This window comes from Mauremys mutica, chromosome 17, assembly GCF_020497125.1.
Source record: "Mauremys mutica isolate MM-2020 ecotype Southern chromosome 17, ASM2049712v1, whole genome shotgun sequence".
In the NCBI taxonomy this organism is placed as follows: Eukaryota; Metazoa; Chordata; order Testudines; family Geoemydidae; genus Mauremys; species Mauremys mutica.
Genome location: NC_059088.1, coordinates 12,693,635 through 12,721,115, shown reverse-complemented (window position 1 = coordinate 12,721,115; position 27,481 = coordinate 12,693,635). Strand labels below are relative to the sequence as shown.

The window sequence follows — 27,481 nt, the reverse complement described above, 5'->3', positions numbered from 1 at the left end:
ACACTAGTATAGAATTTAGCCCATTTGAAAAAAGAGGGTTCATGACATGGAAGCCAATGAAGGACGTGGGGATCTAGGAAATATTTCAATAGAAGGGAGGGCAGAAATCGACCAGGTAGCTGGGAAAATTCCCACGCCAGGAGCTGCCTGGCTCAGACACTGCCATAAAACTAGCATCATTTCAATGGTATTGGAGAAAGAGCAGCACTAAATCACTCCTGCCTTTTTCTTACTAACGTTTGGAGGCATGTTGAGCCCTGCTGGTGGTGCTCTGCCCATAGATACTCCAGAGGCAGTTGACGCTGAGAGTCTGTAAAGTGATTCTGGTGCATTTTGCTGTGACCGATCAGATGAAATGAAGGAAGGCAAAGAGAGGAAAGAAAGTCCCAGAGAGGGGCAGCGACTCACCTAAAGTCACCAGGAAAGTCAGCAGCAGAGCCCAGAACAGATCCCCAAGCTCTTGTCTCCCAGCCCAGCTCCCTTTTACCAGACCACACTGGCTCCCATTTCCTAACCAGCAGCCATTTGAGTCCAGTTCCTTTCAGGGCATCATCTTCATTTCCCTGCTCCCAGAGAAAGAGCAGCGACTAGTAATTAATGTTTTAGTAACTTGCTTTTTTCCTGTAGCTTGCTGGAAGACTTGGAGGCGGCGTGGCTGTGAGTATTCAGAATTTACTCTCCTTTGGAGCTTTTACATTAGTTTTAAGTCAGATGAAACGTAAGAACCCCATTTTGGCCTCAAGAGGTGGGCTCAGAGGTCAGGTTAGCTGAGAGAGCCCGGGGACTTCAAACTCTCCCACCGACACAGCACTCTGCACACTGCTGTTTATGCTGGTGAAACATATGTCACTCACGCGGGTATTTTTTCCACACCCCTGAGCGACGTAAGTTTTGCCAACGTAAATGGTAATGTAGATATGGCCTTAATGACCGAAAGTCTTTAAATCTCGATGGGCTATCTTTTGGAAAGTTTTGCTCTAAACAGAACAGAAGTTATGGGCTAGATGCAGGAATCTCTGGGTGAGATTCTGTGCCCTCGGCTATGCAGGAGGTTAGTGTAGAAGAAAATTCACTGTGAGCCCTGCTGGTGTTGCTCTCCAAAGTCACTTGACTTTGAGAGTCTGTAAAGTGATTGTGGTGGATTTAACTGTGACCGTTCAGACTAAATAAAGGAAGGCAAAGAGAAGAGGAAAGAAAGGCCCAGAGAGGGGAAGCGACTCATCTAAAGTCAACAGGAAAGTCTCGTGTAGCCGCTCTATGCCGACGGGAGAGAGCTCTCCGGTCAATGTAATTAAACCACCCCCCAACAAGCGGTGGGAGAAGCTCTCCCACCAACATAGTGCTGTGCACACTACCGCTTATGCTGGCGAAATGTGTCTCTCTCTGGGGGGTATTTATTTTGCACCGCTGAGCGACATCAAGTTTTGCTGACGTAAATGGTAGTGTAGATATGGCCTTCATCCCTGAAAGTCTTTAAAACTCGATGGGATATGTTCAGAAAAGTTATGCTTGAAATAGAACAGAAGTTATGGACTAGATGCAGGAATCATTGGGTGAGATTCTGTGCCCTGTGTCATTCAGGACGTCAATCTAGACAAAAAATTCCTTTGTAATAATTCTAACCAGCTCTAATTCGTATCCCGAGCAGCCATATTCTGTAGGTCAATCCCAGCACTGAGAAAGAAGGGCAGTGAGAACGTTGCCCATCACAGAGCTGTCTGGAGACATGTCTATACTACAGCCTTCTGCTGACATAGCAGTGTCGGTCTGGGGGCTGAAGATATTTGATCTCTGACCGACATGGCTGTGCTGGCTAATAGTATTGCCATGGACAATCACAAACACACTCTTAACTATAAAATGGAGCAGATCCCAAGCATGTGGAAGTCAGCCTCTCTCCACCGAAGTCAACAGAGTAGTGGCAATTTACAGCAGAATAGAATTTGGGCCACTTGAAAAAGAGTTTCCTAACATGGCAGACAATGAAGCATGCGAGTGGGGGCATCTACGAGATATTTCAGTGGGAGGGAGGGTGGAAAATTTGAAAAAAAATCAGCAACTTTTTTCATTTGGAAAAATTCCAACCAGCTCAAATTCTAATCCTGTTTTCCATTTTTTGCTGATGTTTTAACAAAAAGAATTAAAACCAAAACATGGGGAAAGTTTTGGTTCTTAATCGTCCATCTCTCTTCACACACCCCTTCCCCCAGGTTTAACCTCCCCTTTTCAGTGAGAAAGAAACGGGGAGAATTTTTCAGCTTCTCTTTAAAAAAACACTTTCAAAACATTTTCAAAAATTTTGACGCAGGCAATCATTTTGTGTGGAAAATGTCCGAAAACACACAATTTTTCAAACAGCTCTAGCCAGAGGGAAATAAGGAGTGAAAATCTAGGCAAGAAGGTGGCAATTTTATATGAGGTAATTGCAGATCCTTTTCATTTCTGATTTTGTCCAAAAAGGGGAAAAAATTGAAAAACAATTGACAATTTTTTTTCAAATAAATAAATAAATAAATAAATAAATTCATGTGAAAAAAACTTGAACTGGCTCTAATTCTTATCCTGAGCAATAAGGAAAATCCCCAACTCTGGACGTTAATCCCGGAACTGAGAAAGAAGGGCAGTGGGAATGTTGCCCAGGGCAGAGATGTCTGGAGACACGTCTATACACTGCAGATTTTCCCTGGCATAGTGGTGTGGGTCTGGTGTGTGAAGATGTTTGGTCCCTGGCTGACACGGCTGTGCTAGCAAAAGCCCCTAGTACAGACACAGTTATAGCAGCAAAACTGCATTTCCCCCTGTATATTTAGCTCAGAATGTGCTAGTATAACCTACACCCACAAAAGCGCACTGGTACGCTGGGATAGCTGTACTGACAAGGTGCTCCTGGTGTGGTTAAGCTATGGACAATGGGAGGGAAGTAGCTATATTTTGATGCTTCTGGAGAAAGCGTAGGATCAAGTAACTCCCAGCTTTCTCCTTACAGGCTGTGGAGGACCTACCTGGGAGCGTTCCTGGGGTGAGTATTCCAAATTCGATTTGCTGTCAAGCTGTTTTCTAGTCTCGCAGTGGCTCTTAGCAAGCCTGAACCCTGAGCCAGTGCTCAGTTGGAATAGCCTGGACAGATGTGCAAGGATTGGGGCAAAAGACAAAGCAAAGGGTTTCTAAATCCCAAAGGGTGTGTCAGAATCAATCCAGATGTTATTTGCAGTGTTAATTCTTCTATTCTACTAGTAGCCATTTTCTGGGGATTCTGTGGGATCTGTTCTTTATGCCCATGTTAAGAATCAGTCCCTAGTGGGGTCATACACACTGGGAGCTGTGACTGGCTGCAAAAGCTCTCATTCTGCACCTTTGGGGCGGGAATAGTAGTATCACCATGGACAGTCATATACATGGTCTCAGTTACACGAGGGAGCAGCTCCCCAGCAGATGTAAATCGTCCTCACACCACTGAAATCAATACAGTAATGCCGGGTAATACCAGCATAGCATTTGGCCTGGAAAAATAATGGAACAGGTCCACAAGGAATCAATTCTGAACCACTTAAAGGAGGGGAAAGTGATCAGGAACAGTCAGCATGGATTCACCAAGGGCAAGTCATGCCTGACTAACCTAATTGCCTTCTATGAGGAGATAACCGGCTCTGTGGATGAGGGGAAAGCAGTGGATGTGCTATTTCTGGACTTTAGCAAAGCTTTTGATACAGTCTCCCACAGTATTCTTGCCAGCAAGTTAAAGAAGTATGGGCTGGATGAATGGACGGTAAGGTGGATAGAAAACTGGCTAGATGGTCGGGCTCAACGGATAGTGATCAATGGTTCCATGTCTAGTTGGCAGCCGGTATCAAGTGGAGTGCCCCAAGGGTCGGTGCTGGGGCCAGTTTTATTCAATATCTTCATTAACGATCTGGAGGATGGTGTGGACTGCACCCTTAGCAAGTTTGCAGATGACACTAAACTGGGAGGAGTGGTTGATACGCTGGAGGGTAGGGATAGGATACAGAGGGACCTAGACAAATTAGAGGATTGGGCCAAAAGAAATATGATGAGGTTCAACAAGGACAAGTGCAGAGTCCTGCACTTAGGACGGAAGAATCCCATGCACTGCTACAGACTAGGGACCGAATGGCTGGGCAGCAGTTCTGCAGAAAAGGACCTAGGGGTTACAGTGGACGAAGAGCTGAATATGAGTCAACAGTGTGCCCTTGTTGCCAAGAAGGCTAATGGCATTTTGGGTTGTATAAGTAGGGGCATTTCCAGCAGATCGAGGGAAGTGATCATTCCCCTCTATTCAGCACTGGTGAGGCCTCATCTGGAGTACTGTGTCCAGTTTTGGGCCCCACACTACAAGAAGGATGTGGATAAATTGGAGAGTCCAGCGGAGGGCAACAAAAATGATTAGGGGGCTGGAGCACATGACTTATGAGGAGAGGCTGAGGGAACTGGGATTGTTTAGCCTGCAGAAGAGAAGAATGAGGGGGGATTTGATAGCTGCTTTCAACTACCTGAAAGGGGGTTCCAAAGAGGATGGATCTAGACTGTTCTCAGTGGTAGAAGATGACAGAACAAGGAGTAATGGTCTCAAGTTGCAGAGGGGGAGGTTTAGGTTGGATATTAGGAAAAACTTTTTCACTAGTAGGGTGGTGAAGAATTGGAATGGGTTACCTAGGGAGGTGGTGGAATCTCCTTCCTTAGAGGTTTTTAAGGTCAGGCTTGACAAAGCCCTGGCTGGGATGACTTAGTTGGGTTTGGTCCTGCTTTGAGCTGGGGGTTGGACTAGATGACCTCCTGAGGTCCTTTCCAACCCTGAGATTCTATGATTCTATGATTCCTCACATGGCAGATAATGAAGCGTTCAAGTGGGGGATGTAGGAGATAGTTCAGAGGGAGGGAGGGTGGAAATCACCTGCATGGCAGGGAAATGTCTCACCCCAGGAGCTTCCTGTCTCGGCCACTGCCACTATGATGACACCAGCATCACTTCAATGATATTGGAGAAAGAGCAGCATTAAAGAACTCCTGCCTTTTTTCTATCTAGCGGTTCGGGGGCACACTCAGCCCTGTTGCTGGTGCTCAGTCCATAAATACACCAAACCCAGTTGGCTTTGACTCCCCTAAACAATTCTGGTAGATAAAACAGTGACTGGTCAACCGAATGAAGGAAGGCAGAGAGAAGAAGAAAGACACACACATAGAGGGGAAATGATGTCTCTAAAGTCTAAATCATCAACATCCTCCCCCAACCCCGCCCCGAAAATGGAGTAGTGCCATTGTGAAGGAATCAGCTACATTGTGATAACACTGGAGAAAGCGCAGATCAAGTAACTCCTCGATTTTTCCTTACAGGCTGCTGTGGACACAGTCGAAGGCGCTGTTGGTATGAGTATTCATTACTGTTGCCCATTTTTTGCTGATGTTTTAACAAAAAGAATTAAAACCAAAACATGGGGAAAGTTTTGGTTCTTAATCGTCCATCTCTCTTCACACACCCCTTCCCCCAGGTTTAACCTCCCCTTTTCAGTGAGAAAGTAACAGGGAGAATTTTTCAGCTTCTTTTTAAAAAAACACTTTCAAAACATTTTCAAAAATTTTGACGCAGGCAATTATTTTGTGTGGAAAATGTCCGAAAACACACAATTTTTCAAACAGCTCTAGCCAGAGGGAAATAAGGAGTGAAAATCTAGGCAATAAGGTGGCAATTTTATATGAGGAAATTGCAGATCCTTTTCATTTCTGATTTTGTCCAAAAAGGGGAAAAAATTGAAAAACAATTGACAATTTTTTTTCAAATAAATAAATAAATAAATAAATTCATGTGAAAAAACTTGAACTGGCTCTAATTCTTATCCTGAGCAATAAGGAAAATCCCCAACTCTGGACGTTAATCCCGGCACTGAGAAAGAAGGGCAGTGGGAATGTTGCCCAGGGCAGAGATGTCTGGAGACACGTCTACACTGCAGATTTTCCATGGCATAGTGGTGTGGGTCTGGTGTGTGAAGAGGTTTGGTCCCTGGCTGACACGGCTGTGCTAACAAAAGCCCCTAGTACAGACACAGTTATAGCAGCAAAACTGCATTTTCCCCTGTATATTTAGCTCAGAATGTGCTAGTATAACCTACACCCACAAAAGCGCACTGGTACGCTGGGATAGCTGTACTGACAAGGTGCTCCTGGTGTGGTTAAGCTATGGACAATGGGAGGGAAGTAGCTATATTTTGATGCTTCTGGAGAAAGCGTAGGATCAAGTAACTCCCAGCTTTCTCCTTACAGGCTGTGGAGGACCTAGCTGGGAGCGTTCCTGGGGTGAGTATTCCAAATTCGATTTGCTGTCAAGCTGTTTTCTAGTCTTGCAGTGGCTCTTAGCAAGCCTGAACCCTGAGCCAGTGGTCAGTTGGAATAGCCTGGACAGATGTGCAAGGATTGGGGCAAAAGACAAAGCAATGGGTTTCTAAATCCCAAAGGGTTTGTCAGAATCAATCCAGATGTTCTTTGCAGTGTCAATTCTACTATTCTACTAGTAGCCATTTTCTGGGGATTCTGTGGGATCTGTTCTTTATGCCCTTGTTAAGAATCACTCCCTAGTGGGGTCATACACACTGGGAGCTGTGATTGGCTGCAAATACTGTTATTCTGCACCTTTGGGCTGGGATAGTAGTATCACCATGGACAGTCAAATACATGGCCTCAGTTACACGAGGGAGAAGCTCCACAGCAGATGTAAATTGTCCTCACACCACTGAAATCAATACAGTAATGCCGGTTAACACCAGCATAGTATTTGGTGTCTTTAAAAGGGGTTTCCTCACATGGCAGATAATGAAGCGTTCAAGTGGGGATGTAGGAGATAGTTCAGAGGGAGGCAGGGTGGAAATCACCTGCATGGCAGGAAATGTCCCACCCCAGGAGATTCCTGTCTCAGCCACTGCCACTATGATGACACCAGCATCACTTCAATGATCTTGGAAAAAGAGCAGCATTAAAGAACTCCTGCCTTTTTTCTATCTAGCGGTTTGAGGGCAGACTCAGCCCTGTTGGCGGTGCTCTGTCCATAAATACACCAAACACAGTTGGCTTTGACAAGGTGCTGCTTGTGTGGCCATGGTGTGGTCCAGTTATGGGAAATGTGAGTGAAGTAGTTAAAATGTAATGGTACTGGAGAAAGACCAGGATCAAATAACTCCCACCCATTTCCTTTCAGGCTTCTGCGAGTGTATCTGGAAGCGTCTCTGGGGTGAGTATTCACAGTTGTTTTGCTGTCCAGCTGTCTTATATTATTGAATACCTCTTCTCAAGCCCTAATGCTGAGCCCAGTGGTCACCTGGAAAAGCCCAGACAGATGTGAAAGGATTAAGGCAAAAGACAGAGCAATGGGCTTCTAAATCCCAGAGGGGGGTTTCAGAGTTAATCCAGGTGTTCTTTGCAGTATCAGTTCTCCCATTATCCCAATAGACGGTTTGTTGGGCCTCTCTAGGCTCTGTTCTCTACAATGGTGATAAGAACCACTTCCCAGCGGAGTCAGACACACTGGCAGCTGTGATTCCCTGGGAATCATCTCATTCTGCACCTTTGGACTGGGGATAATAGTGTCACCAGGGACAATCGTATCCATGGTCTCAACCACACCGGGGAGCAGCTCCCCAGCAGATGTAAATCAGCCTCGCGCCACTGAAGTCAACAGAGAAATGACAGTTTACACCAGTATAGAATTTATCCCATTTTAAAAAAATGGTTTCCTAACATAGAAGCCAATGAAGCACGTGGGGATGTAAGAAATATTTCAGTAGAAGGGAAGCCGGAAATCAACCAGGGAGCTGGGAAATTTCCCACCGCACAAACTGCCTGGCTCAGCCACTGCCACGAAACCAGCATCATTTCAACGAGATCGGAGAAAGAGCAGCACTAAATCACTCCTGCCTTTGTCTGCCTAGCGGTTTGGGGGCACATTGAGCCCTGCTGGTGGTGCTCTGCCCATAGATACTCCAGAGGCAGTTGACTCTGAGAGTCTGTAAAGTGATTCTGGTACATTTAACAGTGACCAATCAGATGAAATGAAGGAAGGCAAAGAGAAGAAAGAAAGGCCCAGAGAGGGGGAGCGACTCACCTAAAGTCACCAGGAAAATCAGCAGCAGAGCCCAGAACAGATCCCCGAGCTCTTGTCTCCCAGCCCAGCTCCCTTTTCGCTAGACCACACTGGCTCCCGTTTCCCAACCAGCAGCCGTTTGAGTCCAGTTCCTTTCAGGGCATCATTTTCATTTCACTGCTCCCAGTTAAAGAGCAGCAGCAAGTAATTAATGTTTTAGTAACTTGCTTTTTTCCTGTAGGTTGATGGAGGACTTGGAGGGGACGTTTCTGTGAGTATTCAGAATTTACTCTCCTTTGGGGCTTTTACATTAGTTTGGGACCTTTAAATCAGATTAAGCATAGGAAGGCCATTGGCCTCCAGAGGTGGGCTCAGAGGTCAGGCTAGCTGAGAGAGCCCGGGGAGTCCAAAGACAAGCAGCACAATCTATTTAATTGACCACAGAGACAGGTAAGAGGTGACTCGAACCTGGTATACACATACCTGCAGGGGGAAGAGACTTCTGATGGGAGATGGCTCTTTAATCAAAGAAAGGAAGAAAAGATTCAATAAGCTAAAACCGAAGCTAGACAAACTGAATCAAGAGAGAAGGTGCTAATTTTAACAGTATTCGTTAACCTTAGGAACGATTAACCCAGGATGCGGTGGAGTCTCTGACAATGTGTATGCCAGAGACCTTACAGCGGCATGGCTGTACCGATGCATCTCTGCCACTGTAAGATACCTCGTGTAGCCGCTCTATGCCGACGGGAGAGAAAAATGGCAATGGAGATAGGGCCTTAATCACCGAAAGCCTTTAAATCTCGATGGGATATGTTCAGAAAAGGCATGCTCGAAATAGAACAGAAGTTATGGGCTACATGGAGGAATCATTGGGTGACAGGGTGACCAGAAAGCAAGTGTGAAAAATCAGAACAGTGGGCGGGGTGTAATAGGTGCCTATATAAGAAAAAGCCACAAATTTCACGACTGTGTCTACTAAATCAGGACATCTGATCATCCTATTGGGTGAGATTCTGTGCCCTGTGCTATGCAGGAGGTCAATCAAGAAAAAAATCCCTTTGTAATAATTCTAACCAGCTTGAATTCTTATCCCGAGAAGTAGGGAAACTGTAAAACTCTGGAGATTAATCCCAGCACAGAGAAAGAAGGGCAGTGGGAACGTTGCCCATCACAGAGCTGTCTGGAGATATCTCAACACCACAGACTTCTGCTGGAAAAGCCATGTTGGTTTGGGGATCGAAGATATTTGACATCAGACTGAAGTGGCTTTGCTAGCAAATGGCCCTAGTGGAGATATTTTCATAGCAGCAAAATCGTGCATTTGCATTATAGATCATTTTGCTCAGAGACAGCTAGAATAAGCTACACCGACAAAAGTGCAGTAGTACGCTGGGATCACCATACTGACACGGCGCTGCTAGCATAGCCGTGGTGTGGTTAAGCTATGGACAATGAGAGGGAATTCTGATGGCATTGGAGAAAGAGCAGCAGCAATTAACTCCCATCAATTTCCTTGCAGGCTTCTGGAAGACTAGCTAGAAGCGTTTTTGAGGTGAGTAATCACATTTGCTTTGTTGTCAGGCTGTTTTATATTATCCCAGTACCTCTTAGCAAGCCCAAACCCTGCGGAAGTGTCAGGGCTTGGCTACACTTACGGTTTGCAGCGCTGGTAGTTTGCAGCGCTGGTCATCCAGCTGTGTAGGAGCAGCGCTGGTGTGTGGCCACACTGACAGCTACCAGCGCTGGTGTGTGGCCACATTTGCAACATTTGCAGCGCTGTTGGGAGTGCTGCATTATGGGCAGCTATCCCAGCATTCAAGTGGCAACAACGTGCTTTTCAAAAGAGGGGGGTGGAGGGTGGTGTACTGTGACAGGGAGCGGGGAAGAGAGAGAGAGTGGATTTTTGGAGCCAACAGTTTAGCTTCCTGGATTGAAAAATCACAAAATGTTCGCGAACCCTTGGTCTTAATTGCAAACAGCCTGCCTCCAACGCTGTTTCTCTGTCAAGCAAACATTCACTCCCTGCCTCTCATTTGATCGTTCACAGCCAGATACAGATAGCTCCTTGTAACAGTCCGGTGCGGGGGCTCGGCCCTCTCAGGTGCGGCCGGGAGCCAGGCCGCTTCACTACACGGCCTAAGTTCGTGATCAGTCTCCGAAGGTCCAGGGGTTCCGCCCCTCAGGCAGGGGCTGAACAAAAGGCAAGCAGTCAATAAAACCCACGCCCTTAGTCAGGGCGGGGCAGCAAATAACAGTTCTAAGCTCAGACCCTCAGTCAGGGGCTGAGCGGCACAGAGTCAGTGAGATAAACCCAGGCCCTCAGTCAGGGCGGGGCAGCAAACAATAGTTCAAGGGGCTCAGGTCCTTGCAGCAGGAGCTGAGCAATAACAAAGTCAGGAAGCCCAGGCCCTCAGTCGGGGCGGGGCAACAAACAATAGTTTAAGGGGCTCAGGGCCTTGCAACAGGAGCTGAGCACACAGAGAAAATAGCAAGCCCAGGCCCTCAGTGAGGGCGGGGCAGCAACACAGCAGTTCTAGGCTCGGATCCTTACAGCAGGAGCTGAGCAGCAATAATAGTTCAGGGCTCAGGTCCTTGCATCAGGAGCTGAGCAACAATAAGAGTTCAGGGCTCAGGTCCTTGCATCAGGAGCTGAGCAGCAACAATAGTCAGTAAGCCCAAGCCCTAGGTCAGGGCGAGGCAACACCCAATAGTTTAAGGGGCTCAGGTCCTTGTCCCAGGAGCTGAGCAACAATAAGATATCAGGGCTCAGGTCCTTGCATCAGGAGCTGAGCAGTAACAATCAGACAAGTGCAGGCCTCTGTGCCTGTGCGCTGGTGTGAGGGGGAGACTGCCACCCGTGAGTGGGGTGGCAGGGGGGGACACAGGCCCACCCACTCCACTGTGTCCCAGCCCGGGGCCCTATTAGCGGCTATCACTGCCGCTGGTCAGTGGGGTCCTGACCGCAACACACTGACATGGGCACCTCGGTGCCTACAGCCGGACAGGGGTCGGCTACCCCCGGGCTACACCCCGGGGTAGCGCTCGAACGGCTCCTCGGGGTACCGGGCTCGGGGCAGGCTCGGCCAGTCCTCCTCCGGATATCTGGCTCGAGGAAGGCTCGGTATGTCCACCTCGGGGTACCTGGCTCGGGGAAGGCTCGGCCAGTCCTCCTCCGGATACCTGGCTCGGGGAAGGCTCGGTCCAGCAGGAGCGCGGTCCAGAGCGTCTGTCCTCTCCGGCCGCCGGGTTACAACTGAGCGTTGGGGCCGGCCCTTTATACTTCCTGTCCCGCCCCTTGACTTCCGGGGGGCGGGGACAGGTGGTGGTGGCTCCGCCCACTGAGGTGGCTGTTCTGGTTCCTCTCTCTCAGGTGCGGCCGGGAGCCAGGCCGCCTCACTACACTCCTGTTTGCTGTGATCAGTGATTGTTTTTTAGATAAGCAGTTCAACGGAGCTCGGAGCTCCGATCGGAGTTCACAACAAAACAAAGAGAGGCTGCATAACAAAACAAAGAGAGTAATTTAGTTAAAAGCTTTCTGGGATATCTCCTTATTCCCTGGAGGCCAATAAAAGCGCTGGTGTGTGTCCACACTTGATGAGCAGCGCTGGATCACCAGCGCTGCAATCGCTACACCCCAACCTGGCCAGGTGTACAGCCAGCGCTGCAGCCAGGGAGTTGGCAGTGATGATTGAGCACCTCTATCAGGATAGAACCTCTATCAGGGAACATGTCCCACAGCAGAACGGAATTTGGGCCACTTGAAAAAGAGTTTCCTAACATGGCAGACAATGAAACATGTGAGTGGGGGAATCTACGAGATATTTCAGTGGGAGGGAGGGTGGAAAATTTGAAAAACAATCAGCAACTTTTTTCATTTGGAAAAATTCCAACTAGCTCAAATTCTAATCCTGTTTTCCATTTTTTGCTGATGTTTTAACAAAAAGAATTAAAACCAAAACATGGGGAAAGTTTTGGTTCTTATTCATCCATCTCTCTTCACACATCCCTTCCCCCAGGTTTAACCTCCCCTTTTCAGTGAGAAAGTAATGGGGAGAATTTTTCAGCTTCTCTTTAAAAAAACACTTTCAAAACATTTTCAAAAATTTGGACACAGGCAATTATTTTGTGTGGAAAATGTCCGAAAACATACAATTTTTCAGACAGCTTTAGCCAGAGGGAAATAAGGAGTGAAAACCTAGGAAAGAGGGTTGCAATGTTATATGAGGAAATTGCACATCTTTTTCATTTCTGATTTTGTCTGTTTTTAAACTAGGAGATGGGGGAAAGCCGACTGCTGCAGAGGAGTGTGTGGATCGGACACAGACTTCTCTTAGGGGAGAGTCTGATGATAGAGTATCAGAGGGGTAGCCGTGTTAGTCTGGTTCTGTAGAAGCAGCAAAGAATCCTGTGGCACCTTATAGACTAACAGACGTTTTGCAGCATGAGCTTTCGTGGGTGAATACCCACTTCTTCGGATGCATCCGAAGAAGTGGGTATTCACCCACGAAAGCTCATGCTGCAAAACGTCTGTTAGTCTATAAGGTGCCACAGGATTCTTTGCTGCTTCTGATGATAGAGAATCTCCAGGTTATAGTCAGGAGCAGAGGACTGGAGAGTATAATGAAAGGGCTGGGTCAGATGATAAACAGTCACATAAAAAAGAATTTGCACATCAGAAAAGGGCAGACAAATAAACAGGGGCAGGTTTTTAAAGTGCTTGTACACAAATGCTAGAAGTCTAAATAATAAGATGGGTAAACTAGAGTGCCTTGTGATAAAGGAGGATATTGATATAATAGGCATCACAGAAACCTGGTGGAATGAGAGCAATCAATGGGACACAATCATTCCGAAGTACAAATATCGGAAGGACAGAACAGGTCGTGCGGGGGGAGGAGTGGCACTATATGTGAAAGAAAATGTGGATTCAAATGAAGTAAAAATCTTACGCGAATCCACATGTTCCATAGAATCTCTATGGATAGAAATTCCATGCTCTAATAAAAATGTAACATTAGGGATCTATTATCAACCACCTGACCAGGACAGTAATAGTGATGATGAAATGCTAAGGGAAATTAGACAGGCTATCAAAATTAAGAACCCAATTGTCATAGGTCTCACCCCCACTTGGAGCTGTTGGGTTCCAATGTGGGGACCTGCACTGGTTTCCCTCTAAACTAAAATCCTAGTTTAGATCTAGTAAAAGCTGCCACCACTCAATCAGGAAATGTGGATTGAGACACAGTCCTTCCCCAAAATCCTAGGGGATTCCAAGAGCCCCAAATCCATGGGGTTCTTACATCCAGGAGAAATAAACCATTCCCCCCTGCTTCCTCCCCCCTCCCTTTTCCTAGGAGAGACACCGGGATTTAACTACAGAGGGATACCTCCCCCTCCCCTTTCCTTGAGAATCCACCCAAAGAAAGGTCAACCAAGTCCTTAATAGAAAAGAATTTATTAAAGAGTAAAAAAGAAAAGTCACTGTCTCTGTAACCAAGATGGAACAATACAGGGTCTAAACTTATCAATCTCTGGAGAGAATCCCCCCTCCCCCTTTCTTTCTCAGTGAAAGCAAAGTAAAAGCAAACAGGAATAAAGAATTTCCTTCAGCAAAACACACAATTGCAAATATAGAAAGCAACTCAAAAGACTAATCCGCCTTTCTAATTAATACTAACTATTAAATAGTGGAAACTACTCCAGGAGAACTTGGAGACATGACTGACCTCTCTTAGATCCAAAGAGAGCTCTGAGCAAACAAGGAACACAGACAAAGGCTTCCCTCCACAGAGATTTGAAAATAATCCTGTTCCTTGATTGGTCCTCTGGTCAGGTGTTTCTCAGGTTACTGAGCTTGTTAACCCTTTCCAGGGAAAAGAGACCTTAACCCTGATATGTTTATTTATGACACCAATAATAGTGGGGGATTTCAATTATCCCCATATTGACTGGGAACATTTCACTTCAGGACGAAATGCAGAGATAAAATTTCTCGATACTTTAAATGACTGCTTCATGGAGCAGCTGGTACGGGAACCCACAAGGGGAGAGGCAACTCTAGATTTAATCCTGAGTGGAGCGCAGGAGCTGGTCCAAGAGGTAACTATAGCAGGACCGCTTGGAAATAGTGACCATAATACAATAGCATTCAACATCCCTGTGGTGGGAAGAATACCTCAACAGCCCAAAACTGTGGCATTTAATTTCAAAAGGGGGAACTATACAAAAATGAGGGGGTTAGTTAGACAAAAATTAAAAGGTACAGTGACTAAAGTGAAATCCCTGCAAGTTGCATGGGCCCTTTTTAAAGACACCATAATAGAGGCCCAACTTCAATGTATACCCCAAATTAAGAAACACAGTAAAAGAACTAAAAAAGAGCCACCGTGGCTTAACAACCATGTAAAAGAAGCAGTGAGAGATAAAAAGACTTCCTTTAAAAAGTGGAAGTCAAATCCTAGTGAGGCAAATAGAAAGGAGCACAAACACTGCCAACTTAAGTGCAAGAGTGTAATAAGAAAAGCCAAAGAGGAGTTTGAAGAACGGCTAGCCAAAAACTCCAAAGGTAATAACAAAATGTTTTTTAAGTATATCAGAAGCAGGAAGCCTGCTAAACAACCAGTGGGGCCCCTTGACGATCAAAATACAAAAGGAGCGCTTAAAGACGATAAAGTCATTGCGGAGAAACTAAATGGATTCTTTGCTTCAGTCTTCACGGCTGAGGATGTTAGGGAGATTCCCAAACCTGAGCTGGCTTTTGTAGGTGACAAATCTGAGGAACTGTCACAGATTGAAGTGTCACTAGAGGAGGTTTTGGAATTAATTGATAAACTCAACATTAACAAGTCACCGGGACCAGATGGCATTCACCCAAGAGTTCTGAAAGAACTCAAATGTGAAGTTGCGGAACTATTAACTAAGGTTTGTAACCTATCCTTTAAATCGGCTTCGGTACCCAGTGATTGGAAGTTAGCTAATGTAACACCAATATTTAAAAAAGGGATCTAGAGGTGATCCCGGCAATTACAGACCGGTAAGTCTAACGTCGGTACCGGGCAAATTAGTTGAAACAATAGTTAAAAATAAAATTGTCAGACACATAGAAAAACATAAATTATTGAGCAGTAGTCAACATGGTTTCTGTAAAGGGAAATCATGTCTTACTAATCTATTAGAGTTCTTTGAAGGGGTCAACAAACATGTGGACAAGGGGGATCCGGTGGACATAGTGTACTTGGATTTCCAGAAAGCCTTTGACAAGGTCCCTCACCAAAGGCTCTTACGTAAATTAAGTTGTCATGGGATAAAGGGGAAGGTCCTTTCATGGACTGAGAACTGGTTAAAAGACAGGGAACAAAGGGTAGGAATTAATGGTAAATTCTCAGAATGGAGAGGGGTAACTAGTGGTGTTCCCCAAGGGTCAGTCCTAGGACCAATCCTATTCAATTTATTCATAAATGATTTGGAGAAAGGGGTAAACAGTGAGGTGGCCAAGTTTGCAGATGATACTAAACTGCTCAAGATAGTTAAGACCAAAGCAGATTGTGAAGAACTTCAAAAAGATCTCACAAAATTAAGTGATTGGGCAACAAAATGGCAAATGAAATTTAATGTGGATAAATGTAAAGTAATGCACATTGGAAAAAATAACCCCAACTATACATACAATATGATGGGGGCTAATTTAGCTACAACGAGTCAGGAAAAAGATCTTGGAGTCATTGTGGATAGTTCTCTGAAGATGTCCACGCAGTGTGCAGAGGCGGTCAAAAAAGCAAACAGGATGTTAGGAATCATTAAAAAGGGGATAGAGAACAAGACGGAGAATATAGTATTGCCCTTATATAAATCCATGGTACGCCCACATCTCGAATACTGTGTACAGATGTGGTCTCCTCACCTCAAAAAAGATATTCTAGCACTAGAAAAGGTTCAGTAAAGGGCAACTAAAATGATTAGGCGTTTGGAGAGGGTCCCATACGAGTAAAGATTAAAGAGGCTAGGACTCTTCAGCTTGGAAAAGAGGAGACTAAGGGGGGATATGATAGAGGTATATAAAATCATGAGTGATGTTGAGAAAGTGGATAAGGAGAAGTTATTTACTTATTCCCATAATACGAGAACTAGGGGTCACCAAATGAAATTAATAGGCAGCAGGTTTAAAACAAATAAAAGGAAGTTCTTCTTCACGCAGCGCACAGTCAACTTGTGGAACTCCTTACCTGAGGAGGTTATGAAGGCTAGGACTATAACAATGTTTAAAAGGAACTGGATAAATTCATGGTGGCTAAGTCCATAAATGGCTATTAGCCAGGATGGGTAAGAATGGTGTCCCTAGCCTCTGTTCGTCAGAGGATGGAGATGGATGGCAGGAAGAAGATCACTTGATCATTGCCTGTTAGGTTCACTCCCTCTGGGGCACCTGGCATTGGCCACTGTCGGTAGACAGATACTGGGCTAGATGGACCTTTGGTCTGACCCGGTACGGCCGTTCTTATGTTCTTATGTTCTAAAAAATTGAAAAACAATTGACCACTTTTTTTCCAAATAAATAAATAAATTCATGTGAAAAAACTTGAACTGGTTCTAATTCTTATCCTGAGCAATAAGGAAAGCCCCCAAACTCTGGACGTTAATCCCGGCACTGAGAAAGGGCAGTGGGAATGTTGCCCAGCGCAGAGATGTCTGGAGACACGTCTACACTGCAGATTTTCCTTGGCATAGTGGTGTGGGTCTGGTGTGTGAAGATGTTTGGTCCCTGGCTAACACGGCTGTGCTGGCAAAAGCCCCTAGTGCAGACACAGTTATAGCAGCAAAACTGCATTTTTCCCTGTATATTTAACTCAGAATGCGCTAGTATAACCTACACCCACAAAAGCGCACTGGTATGCTGGGATAGGTGTACTGACAAGGTGCTCCTGGTGTGGCCATGGTGTGGTTAAGCTATGGACAATGGGAGGGAAGTAGCTATATTTTGATGCCACTACAGAAAGCGTAGGATCAAGTAACTCCCAGCTTTCTCCTTACAGGCTGCTAAGAACGTAGCTGGGAGCGTTCCTGGGGTGAGTATTCCAAATTCGATTTGCTGTCAAGCTGCTTTCTAGTCTCGCAGTGGCTCTCAGCAAGCCTGAACCCTGAGCCAGTGCTCAGTTGGAATAGCCTGGACAGATGTGCAAGGATTGGGGCAAAAGACAAAGCAATGGGTTTCTAAATCCCAAAGGGTGTGTCAGAATCAATCCAGATGTTCTTTGCAGTGTCAATTCTTCTATTCTACTAGTAGCCATTTTCTGGAGATTCTGTGAGATCTGTTCTTTATACCCGTGTTAAGAATCACCCCCTAGTGGGGTCATACACACTGGGAGCTGTGATTGGCTGCAAATGCTGTCATTCTGCACCTTTGGGGCGGGGATAGTAGTATCACCATGGAGAGTCATCTACATGGTCTCAGTTACACAAGGGAGCAGCTCCCCAGCAGATGTAAATCGTCCTCACACCACTGAAATCAATACAGTAATGCCGGGTAACACCAGCATAGCATTTGGCCCATTTCAAAGGGGTTTCCTCACATGGCAGATAATGAAGCGTTCAAGTGGGGATGTAGGAGATAGTTCAGAGGGAGGGAGGGTGGAAATCACCTGCATGGCGGGAAATGTCCCACCCCAGGAGATTCCTGTCTCAGCCACTGCCACTATGATGACACCAGCATCACTTCAATGATCTTGGAGAAAGAGCAGCATTAAAGAACTCCTGCCTTTTTTCTATCTAGCGGTTCGGGGGCACACTCAGCCCTGTTGCTGGTGCTCTGTCCATAAACACACCAAACCCAGTTGGCTTTGACTCCCCTAAACAACTCTGGTAGGTAAAACAGTGACTGGTCAGCCGAATGAAGGAAGGCAGAGAGAAGAAGAAAGACACACACATAGAGGGGAAATGACGGTGCTCTGTCCAAAAATACACCAAACACAGCTGGCTTTGACAAGGTGCTGTTTGTGTGGCCATGGTGTGGTCCAGTTATGGGAAATGGAAGTGAAGTCGTTAAAATGTAATGGTACTGGAGAAAGAGCAGGATCAAATAACTCCCACCAATTTCCTTTCAGGCTTCTGGGAGTGTATCTGGAAGCGTCTCTGGGGTGAGTATTCACAGTTGTTTTGCTGTCCAGCTGTCTTATATTATTGAATACCTCTTCTCAAGCCCCAAGGCTGAGCCCAGTGGTCACCTGGAAAAGCCCAGACAGATGTGAAAGGATTAAGGCAAAAAACAGAGCAATGGGCTTCTAAATCCCAGAGGGGGGTGTCAGAGTTAATCCAGGTGTTCTTTGCAGTGTCAGTTCTCCCATTATCCCAATAGACGGTTTGTTGGGCCTCTCTAGGCTCTGTTCTCTACAATGGTGATAAGAACCACTTCCCAGTGGAGTCAGACACACTGGGAGCTGTGATTCCCTGGGAATCGTCTCATTCTGCACCTTTGGAGTGGGGATAATAGTATCACCACAGACAATCGTATCCATGGTCTCAAGCACACCAGGGAGCAGCTCCCCAGCCGATGTAAATCAGCCTCGCGCCACTGAAGTCAATATATAACTTGAAAGTCAATAGAAAAATGCCAGTTTACACCAGAATAGAATTTAGTCGAAGTGAAGCCAGAAATCAACCAGGTAGCTGGGAAATTTCCCACCCCAGTAACTGCTTGGCTCAGCCACTGTCACGAAACCAGCATCATTTCAACGATATCAGAGAAACAGCAGCACTAAATCACTCCTGCCGTTGTCTGCCTAGCGGTTTGGGGGCACATTGAGCCCTGCTGGTGGTGCTCTGCCCATAGATACTCCACAGGCAGTTGACTCTATAAAGTGATTCTCGTTCATTTAACAGTGACCAATCAGACGAAATGAAGGAAGGCAAAGAGAGGAAAGAAAGGCCCAGAGAGGGGAAATGACTCACCTAAACTGAAGTGAAGTCTGCACTAGGGGCTTTTGCCAGACTCACCCCTTCCCCCAAGCGTGCACCACCCTCACTCCCACTCCCTCGCCTCCAGCACCTCCTGCCCACCGCTGCACACTGCTGGGGCAGAGGGAGGAGCTGATCAGTAGGGCTCCTCTCCTCCCTTTCCCAGTCTATCAATAACACAGTTTGCAAAAGGCACTGATGTAAAATGCACCCAGCTGGCTGGGGATGGAAAGGGGTGGAATTCCTTCAGGGTATGGGGGAGGGTACTTGTCTTATTCCCAGTGGGTTACTGGGACTGTAATGGCTGTTTGCCATCTCTCCCTGGCCCTGCAGGCCCTGCGTTGGTGAATTAATAAGAGACACGCTGATGAAACCAGATTTGATGAACCGGCTACGATGCCATTACGCTTCTCGTGCTGCTGCCTCTCACCTCTCCTGACCAATCAAAGGCCACATGAGAATCATAAATCATACTGATTGGGACTCTAACTGATCACTGTGCTGTCCATTGATTGTGGTGTCTCTCGATGTAACAGGGGGCAAAGAGCTCTGTCCCTCTGTTGCCCTGGGGAATCCCAGGAGCTTTGCAAAAATAAAAATAAATGCAACTGCACAAAAAGCTTTGGGATTGTTTCTTTTTAAAATGTTTCTCTGTAAATTATTTTTACTTGCAGACTGGCACGGGATTTGCTTCATTCCAAGGGCATGTCTACACTACAGCCCTATGTTAGTAATTACTGCGGTGGCTAATGTCCACACTACCCTCCTCCTGTCGGTGGTGCGTGTCCTCACCAGCAGCGCTTCCACACACTAGAGAGGGGCAGGGTGGGAGGCTGAGAGACAAAGCTCTCAGTTCCCTGCAGCTCCCCGCCAGGAGCTCAGCTTCCTCCCCCACCCGTCATCCCCAGTGGGATCGGGGTCCAGCTGCCCGGGGTTCTTGACTCCCTGAACGGGAAGCGGGGAGCCTCCGGGCAGCAGCCTGGCTGAGAGTGGGGGACCGGGGGTAGCCGGGCTCAAGACAGCAAACAGCTGATATAAATAACACAGTGTTTGCACAGACACTGCGTCACCATAACTACACCAACACAAGTGCTACGCCTCTCGTGGGGTTATGATGTCGCTGTAGTAGGGCACTTTCATCAGCGGGACAAGGCTGCAGTGTGGACACTGACAGAATTAGGTTGAGGTGAACGGCCTCACGTTTAGACCAGGCCCAAGTGCTGTCGTTTCTGTTGGGGAATTCTGAACTTTGTGCAGGTGAGGCAGGGGGAACAGGTTGTGCTCTCCAGTATCCTTCCCTCTCCCTCAGTTGGGAAGCACCGAGAAAAAATAAATAATTGAGCAACTCACAAATCCAATGGAGCAGGGAGGAAAAGGGTCTGTTAACTGAGCTCCAGAGCGGCAGTTCCCAGGGCTGTGGCTGGGAGAACAAGTGGCAATTTTCTTTCAGGGTAGATGTTTCAGCACATACTCCCCAGAGGTCTGGAGATGTCTCCCTGCACTCCGTAAAACAAACCCTTTCCCGAACAGTTACACTCTTTTGGCCTGAACATCACACAGGCATTCGCTGCCATCAAAACAACCCAGAAAGTGCACCTCAGTCTTGCTTCTTCAAAGGACACAAGTAATGGCACAAACTTATGAAAAGGTTTAACTTGTTCTAAATTATTTCAGGTTTCAGCCCCTTCCACTGGCTTCTCAGCCTCATCCACTCCCCCTCTCTACTCCGGGACCAGCATTATTCATCCTTCACAGGACAAACAAAATCTTTTCAGTGAAAAAAAAGACATTAGAGTGGCATTTTTCAAAGGAGACTAAGGGTACGTCTACACTACAAGACTATTTCGATTCATCTTAATTCGAATTTCTGGAATCGACCTAATGTAGTCGAAGTTGTGTATCCACAATAAATACAGTAATTCGACTGTGTGAGTCCACAGTAACGGGCGAAGCGTCGACTTTTGAAGCAGTGCACTGTGGGAAGCTATCCCACAGTTTCCGCACTACCCGCCGCCCTTTGGAATGCTGGGATTTCCCACCAATGCATGCTGGGGGGGGGGAAACTGTGTCGAGGGTGGTTTTGGGTAACTGTCATCATTCAACCGTCACTCCCGCCGGCGGGAAATCAGTTCGTGCACTTTACCTGTTATAAGTGACAGCGCGGACACCACAGCACTCCACTGCGACCATGGAGCCCGCTGCGATCATCGCTGCACTTATGGCCGTTGTCAACACCTCGCACCTTATCGAACACCTCTTCCACAGTGAGATGTTGAGAACTCGGTCGAGAAGGCAATGGCAGCGTGGTGAGGACATGAAGTCTCAGAGTGGCACAGACCTCTCAGAAAGCACGGTACGCCGCGCCGTGGAGATCATGGTGGCAATGGGTCATGTTCATGCTATGGGACGTCGATTCTGGGCCCGGGAAACAAGCACGGACTGGTGGGACCGCATAGTGCTGCAGGTCTGGGATGAATCACCGTGGCTGCGAAACTTCAGGATGCGTAAGGGCACTTTCCTTGAACTGTGTGACTTGCTGTCCCCTGCTCTGACGCGCAAGGACACCCGGATGCGAGCAGCCCTGACTGTGCAGAAGCGAGTGGCCATAGCCCTCTGGAAACTTGCAACGCCAGACAGCTACCGCTCAGTAGCAAACCACTTTGGTGTGGGCAAATCTACCGTGGGGCTTGCTGTGATGCAAGTAGCCAACGCAATTGTTGATCTCCTGCTCTCGAAGGTGGTGACCCTGGGAAACGTACAGGTTGTCATAGATGGCTTCGCCGCAATGGGATTCCCAAACTGCAGTGGGGCTATAGATGGGACTCACAATCCTATCCTGGGATCGGCCCACCAGGCCAGCCAGTATATAAACCGCAAGGGCTACTTTTCCATGGTGCTGCAAGCACTCGTGGACCATAGGGGACGGTTTACCAACATCAACGTCGGGTGGCCGGGCAAGGTTCATGACGCGCGATTGTTCAAGAACTCTGGTCTGTTTAGACGCCTGCAGGAAGGTAGTTTCTTCCCAGACTACAAAATAAATGTTGGGGATGTGCAGATGCCTACAGTGATCCTTGGGGACCCAGCCTACCCGCTAATGCCCTGGCTCATGAAGACCTATACAGGCGCCTTGGACAGTGAGAAGGAGCTCTTCAACTACCGGCTGAGCAAGTGCAGAATGGTGGTGGAGTGTGCTTTCGGACGTCTGAAGGGGAGATGGAGGAGCTTACTGACTCGCTCGGATCTCAGCAAAAACAATATCCCCATTGTCACTGCAGCTTGCTGTGTGCTCCACAATCTGTGTGAGAGCAAGGGGGAGACGTTTATGGCAGGATGGGAGCTTGAGGCACATCGTCTGGCTGCTGATTATGCTCAGCCAGACACCCGTGCGATTAGAAGAGCACAGCGGAAAGCGCTGTGCATCCGGGAGGCTTTGAAAGCCAGGTTCCTCAGCGAGCAGGGTAACCTGTGACTATTAACTTTGTGTATAGAGAAGCGGAACCTGCCCCTGTTTCTTTACCCAGTTTCTGTTGACTCTCCTCTACAGTTTCATATCCCGTTCACCCCGTTTGCCCCCTTCCAACACACGTGTACAAATAAAGTTAATAGAGCATTGTTCAGCAACAACCTTCTCTGGACTACTGACTTCGCGTGAAAGGGTTGACACAGGGACGGTGACTGTGCTGGGTTGGGTGTGCAGTGATGTAGAGACCGCTTCTAGACTATAGGACTGATAGGCTCCTGCTCGTACAGCGGTCTCTGTGGTGAGGACTGGTACAGGTGCGTGTGCAGGAATGGGTGAGGGGTGCAGGCTTTGCGACGGAGTTTGGGTGCAGGCTCTGGGCTGGGGGTTGGGGGCGTAGGAAGGTGTGAGTGGTGTGTGATAATGGGGAGGAGGTGTAGGGGGTTGCGGGCTGGGGGCTGATGGTTTGATGCATTGTAGAGTCTCAGGGCTATGATAGAAGGGCAGGGTGAGGGCAACCTGCCTTTCCACTTGTGGATGGCATGCTCAATGACCCTGGGGCAGCAGACAGCATTTCTGCGGGTAGCCTCTCTACTGTGAGACAGGGATGTGGCGCGGCGGGGTGTGTGTGAGACGACACGCCGGGGGAGGGGTGGCAGGTGGGGGCTGGTACCTGCTCCAGGCAGGGAATTGACGGGGCTGGGGGAGACCCGCGTGGGACAGGGCATGATCCAGGCATGGCCGGTGGAGAGACCCACCTGCAAATATACCTGGCGCAGGGCACCTTCCGCCTATGAGCAGAACATGAAAATCACCCCACAGACTGACCAGGGTGACTAGAGGCTGCACTCTGTGAGTGACCAGCTGTTGATCTTGCCCCCATATCTGTACCACTATTAACGGTGAAAGTCCTATGCAATTCCCAAACCATTCTCCCCCCTTCACGGAAAGTATTCTGCAAAGAAACCTGACGGGAAAAGAAATTACCAACAAATAAAAACTTTTTATAATGAACAGCACATTAAGGGAAGGACTTCTCAAAAGTAAGGTACTGAGAGCGTTTTGTAAGTTTAGCACTCTGCTGTGGTGCATTAACATTTTTCACGGCCCCTGGTGCCCCTTCCTCTAGTCATTTTGGGTGATGGTGGGATTGGACTTTGCGGCGGGGGACGGCGGTCGCAGATGCAGTGAAGGGGAGCTCCGTCCTCCTTCCTGCGGTGCTGCAGAACATCGACAAGGCGCCTGGATCAGGTAGGGATACAGTTGCACCTGTGTGACGGGAAAAAGTGAGTGAATTCCATAGAGAGATATTTTTGGTCAAAAAAGAAACAAAGTCTACTCAGTGTGTGTGAACAAGAGCAAGCACAGCACCTCTCTCATGAGCACTCATTCGGGGAAAGTTCGATTTCTCTGGGTTCGTTTTCATTGCCTCTGGTATTGCACTGCAGACCAGAGAAGCGAGGCAGGAAAGAAGAATCCATGGAGCGGCCAGGCATGGTAAGCCTAGTTTTTTTTGCAGCTTTAAGTTGCATCTACAGCACTGTCCTCCTGCTGCAGGCAAACATGAAAGCAGAATCGGTGCCCCTGTTGCAGCCCCTCGCGGCCGTTCCCTGTTAGAGATCCCTGTATTTTCCCACTCTGCAGCCTCCTACACGTGGCTGTACAGTGACGCTTCTTGTTATGCAAAGGAACAGTTAAGCACAACCATTACTAATGGTACACAAATTACTCTAATTACATGCAGGAGTCTGCGCGCGACATCACACTGAGGAGAGTGTCACGGAGAGAGAGAGCGCGCATGCTGGAGGAAAGCCAACACAACCCTGGGGCATATGCTACCATGCTCGTGAAGGCGCTGGTCCCCGAGTTCCAGCTGAGAGCGTTGCGTGGAAAAGTGTGCTTCCTCGGGGCACCCAATAAGCAAGCCCTGCCCAGGAACCTCATGCAGAGGCTTGGCGATTACCTCCTGGAGAGCTTCCTGGAGATGTCAGAGGAAGATGACAGTTCCATCCACCTGTACATAGACCTTGTGTTCGCCTAGTTGTTTTCCCAGTTTATTTAAAAAATAAATGTTAACATGTTTGAAGCAGTTACCGATTGATCCTTCTCCTGAATCAGGGTCCGTGGTAATGGGTGGGGAGTGTTGGTAGGGGATCTCATTGACGGTGACGAAGAGATCCTGGGTGTCAGGGAAATCTGTGTTGTAAGCGCTGTCGACTGCCTCGTCCTCTTAAACTTTCCCGTACGCGAACATCTCCGAGGAACAGTCCGTCAACAGTATCCCATCCTCTCAGTCTACGGTCACTGGTGGGGCAGTGGTGGCAGACCCACCGAGAATGGCATGCAGTGCCTCGTAGAATCGGCATGTCTGGGGCTGGGCTCCGGAGCGTCCGTTTGCCGCTCTGAGTTTCTGGTAGCCTTGTCTCAGCTCCTTGACTTTCACGCGGCACTGCGTTGTATCCCGGCTGTATCCTCTGTCTGTCATGGCTTTGGAGACCTTCTCGAAGGTCTTTGCATTCCGTTTGCTGGAGCGCAGCTCCGAAAGCACAGACTCATCGCCCCACACAGCAATCAGATCCGAGACTTCCCGGTCAATCCATGCTGGGGACCTGGTGTGGACGGGTGCACGCTGGACTCCTCTGGTGGAGAACTCTGCATCGTTGCCGGTGCTGCTGAGCTCGCCCCGATGAGCAACCAGGACATGGGATTCAAACTGTCCAGACAGGAAAAGGAATCCAAATTTTCCAGGGGCATTGACTGTGTGGCTGGTCAGAGCATCCAAGCTCGGACTGGCGTCCAGAGCGTCAGCAGAGTGTTGCACTGTGGGATAGCTCCCGGAGCTACTAAGATCGATTCGCATCCACACCTAGCCTAATTCGACATAGCCGTGTCGAATTTAGCGCTACTCCCCTTGTCGAGGTGGAGTACCGAAGTCGAACTAAAGAGCCCTCTATGTCGAATTAAATGGCTTCCTGGTGTGGACGGGTGCCCGCTTAATTCGATTTAATGCTGCTAAATTCGATTTAAAGTGCTAGTGTGGACCAGCCCTAAAGGTGTAAAAAGATAAAAGGACCTGGCCACCTAACTTCCTTAGCCCTGTCTGAAAATCCCAGCCTAGGGCAGTAGAACAATATGTTTTGCCAAACACATGGATGCAGGGCTGCTGTTTGGATCATTTCAGGAGGGGCGGCTGTCGAACACTATTGGGGAAAACAGTGGTAGCTCCTTCCAGAGCCCCTCTCCTCACTCTCCTGGATTGTGACAGCACAAGCGGCAACACCCACACAACCTGTTAGGGAGCAGCTGTCACAGCTCGGATTGAGCGCCCCCTCTTGGCCACTCACCAGACTGCTGTAGGGAGACCCAGCAGCTGCCTTCCATATTTTAAGCCGCTGGGGTCTGAACAGAGCCCAGGCACTGCCCATCTGGAGGTCCCTCCCTATGAGGTGCTGATCCTCTCTCAAGCACCCCCTGTTGAGAGTTGCAATGCAGTCCAACCCCCACCCCCTGGTATCAGTGCTGCCCCCTCAACTTACGCTGTATCTTAAACAGACCCTCTCTCAGAATCCCACTGAACACATGTAACCCTTCTGCCCCTCTGAGTTGGCAGCAACAAGGGCCGGGTTCAGTATCCAGGGATTCCGTTTCAATAACACAATGCAAAACCGGCTCGAGCCCCCACCCAGTGACCTAGGACAATTACCTACCACCCCCCCCCGGGCGCCTCTAGGAGGCAATACTTCCCCACTCGCAAGCACGGAACCTGAGTGTAGCAAAATCCTTTTAATAAAGGAGGGAAACAATGTGGCATCACGTTGGAGAGACACCACAAACAGGATTATACACAAACCATAAGCAAAAACCCACCTCCAAGTACATTTGGCACTGTCCTTTCCCCCGTAGGGTCTTAAGTCCAATCACCCCAAAGTCCAACAACCCAAAAGTCTCTGTCTCTGGTCAATGCCACCCCAGAGTTCAAATGTTTATCTGCAGAGTTTCACCCCCCCAGCCTGGGTGGAAATGGGGGGGGGGCACACACAGGGTGTTAAGGGGCACCTTACGTGGGCCAGGGCCGGCTGCTCCGCCTCTCCGTGGAGTTCTGCTGCAGCCTTCACCATGACTGGCTCCACTCCACCAGCTGTGCCACTCCTCCTGCCGACCTGTGAACCGCGTCAGCCATCCCCACAAACCGCTCCACACTGCTCACTGCTCCATGGGCTGCTCCAACGTGCTGCAGACTGCTCTGCTCTGCCAGCCGCTTAGCGATAGATGTTCAGGCTGCCCCCACTAGTTGACACAGCACTCCATGATCTCAGCTCAGTAAGCTCAGCTCTTTCAGTAATTTCAGCTTTTAGTGGTTTCAGCTTGTAGCAGGGGAGCCCCCTTGCAGGTGCACCATTGGCCCAACATTAATTCAGGTCAGCAGCCTCTAGATGGACTCCTAAAGGATTCAAAATTAGCTCTGCTCTTCAACAGTGGAGAGAGGACGATGTGCAATTGGTGCTCCAAGCCCTCAAAACGCACCCATCCCATCAGATACACAAACCACTCCCCACCCTCTCTCAATTCACTGGGTTTTGGAACCCATGTCCCTTGTCTAGCAAGTACTATTTAATGTAGGTTGAGTCATTTCTGTCATAAAGCAGTCTCATAGTTCCTCACTCACAGAATTAGGGTGACAGCACTTTTTTTCCTTCCTGCCCCAATAACAAAGGAATTGGGGATCCCAGCTAGGGTGACCAGATGTCCCGATTTTATAGGGACAGTCCCGATATTTGGGGTTTTTTCTTATATAGACTCCTATTACCCCCACACTCCCGTCCCGGTTTTTCACACTTGTTGTCTGGTCACCCTAATCCCAGCTGTCAAAATAACCATCCCAGGCTGCCATGGGCTATTGCAATGCGAATCTTTGCCACTCCTTGAAATTCTTTCCACACTCCCCATAATTCACCACCAGATGTCAGGGTAGAGCTCATCCT

At 48.0% G+C, this 27,481-nt stretch overlaps 1 long non-coding RNA gene across 1 annotated transcript in view; it reads left to right on the top strand.

The window, feature by feature from the left end:
* Window positions 1-2,829: 2,829 nt before the first annotated feature.
* LOC123352127 overlaps window positions 2,830-27,481 on the top strand; it is a 79,780-nt gene continuing 55,128 nt past the window's right edge. The window contains exons 1-4 of the long non-coding RNA XR_006574105.1: window positions 2,830-3,019; window positions 5,350-5,380; window positions 6,274-6,306; window positions 8,325-8,354. This is a non-coding gene — a long non-coding RNA (uncharacterized LOC123352127). The remainder of the gene's footprint in view (window positions 3,020-5,349; window positions 5,381-6,273; window positions 6,307-8,324; window positions 8,355-27,481) is intronic.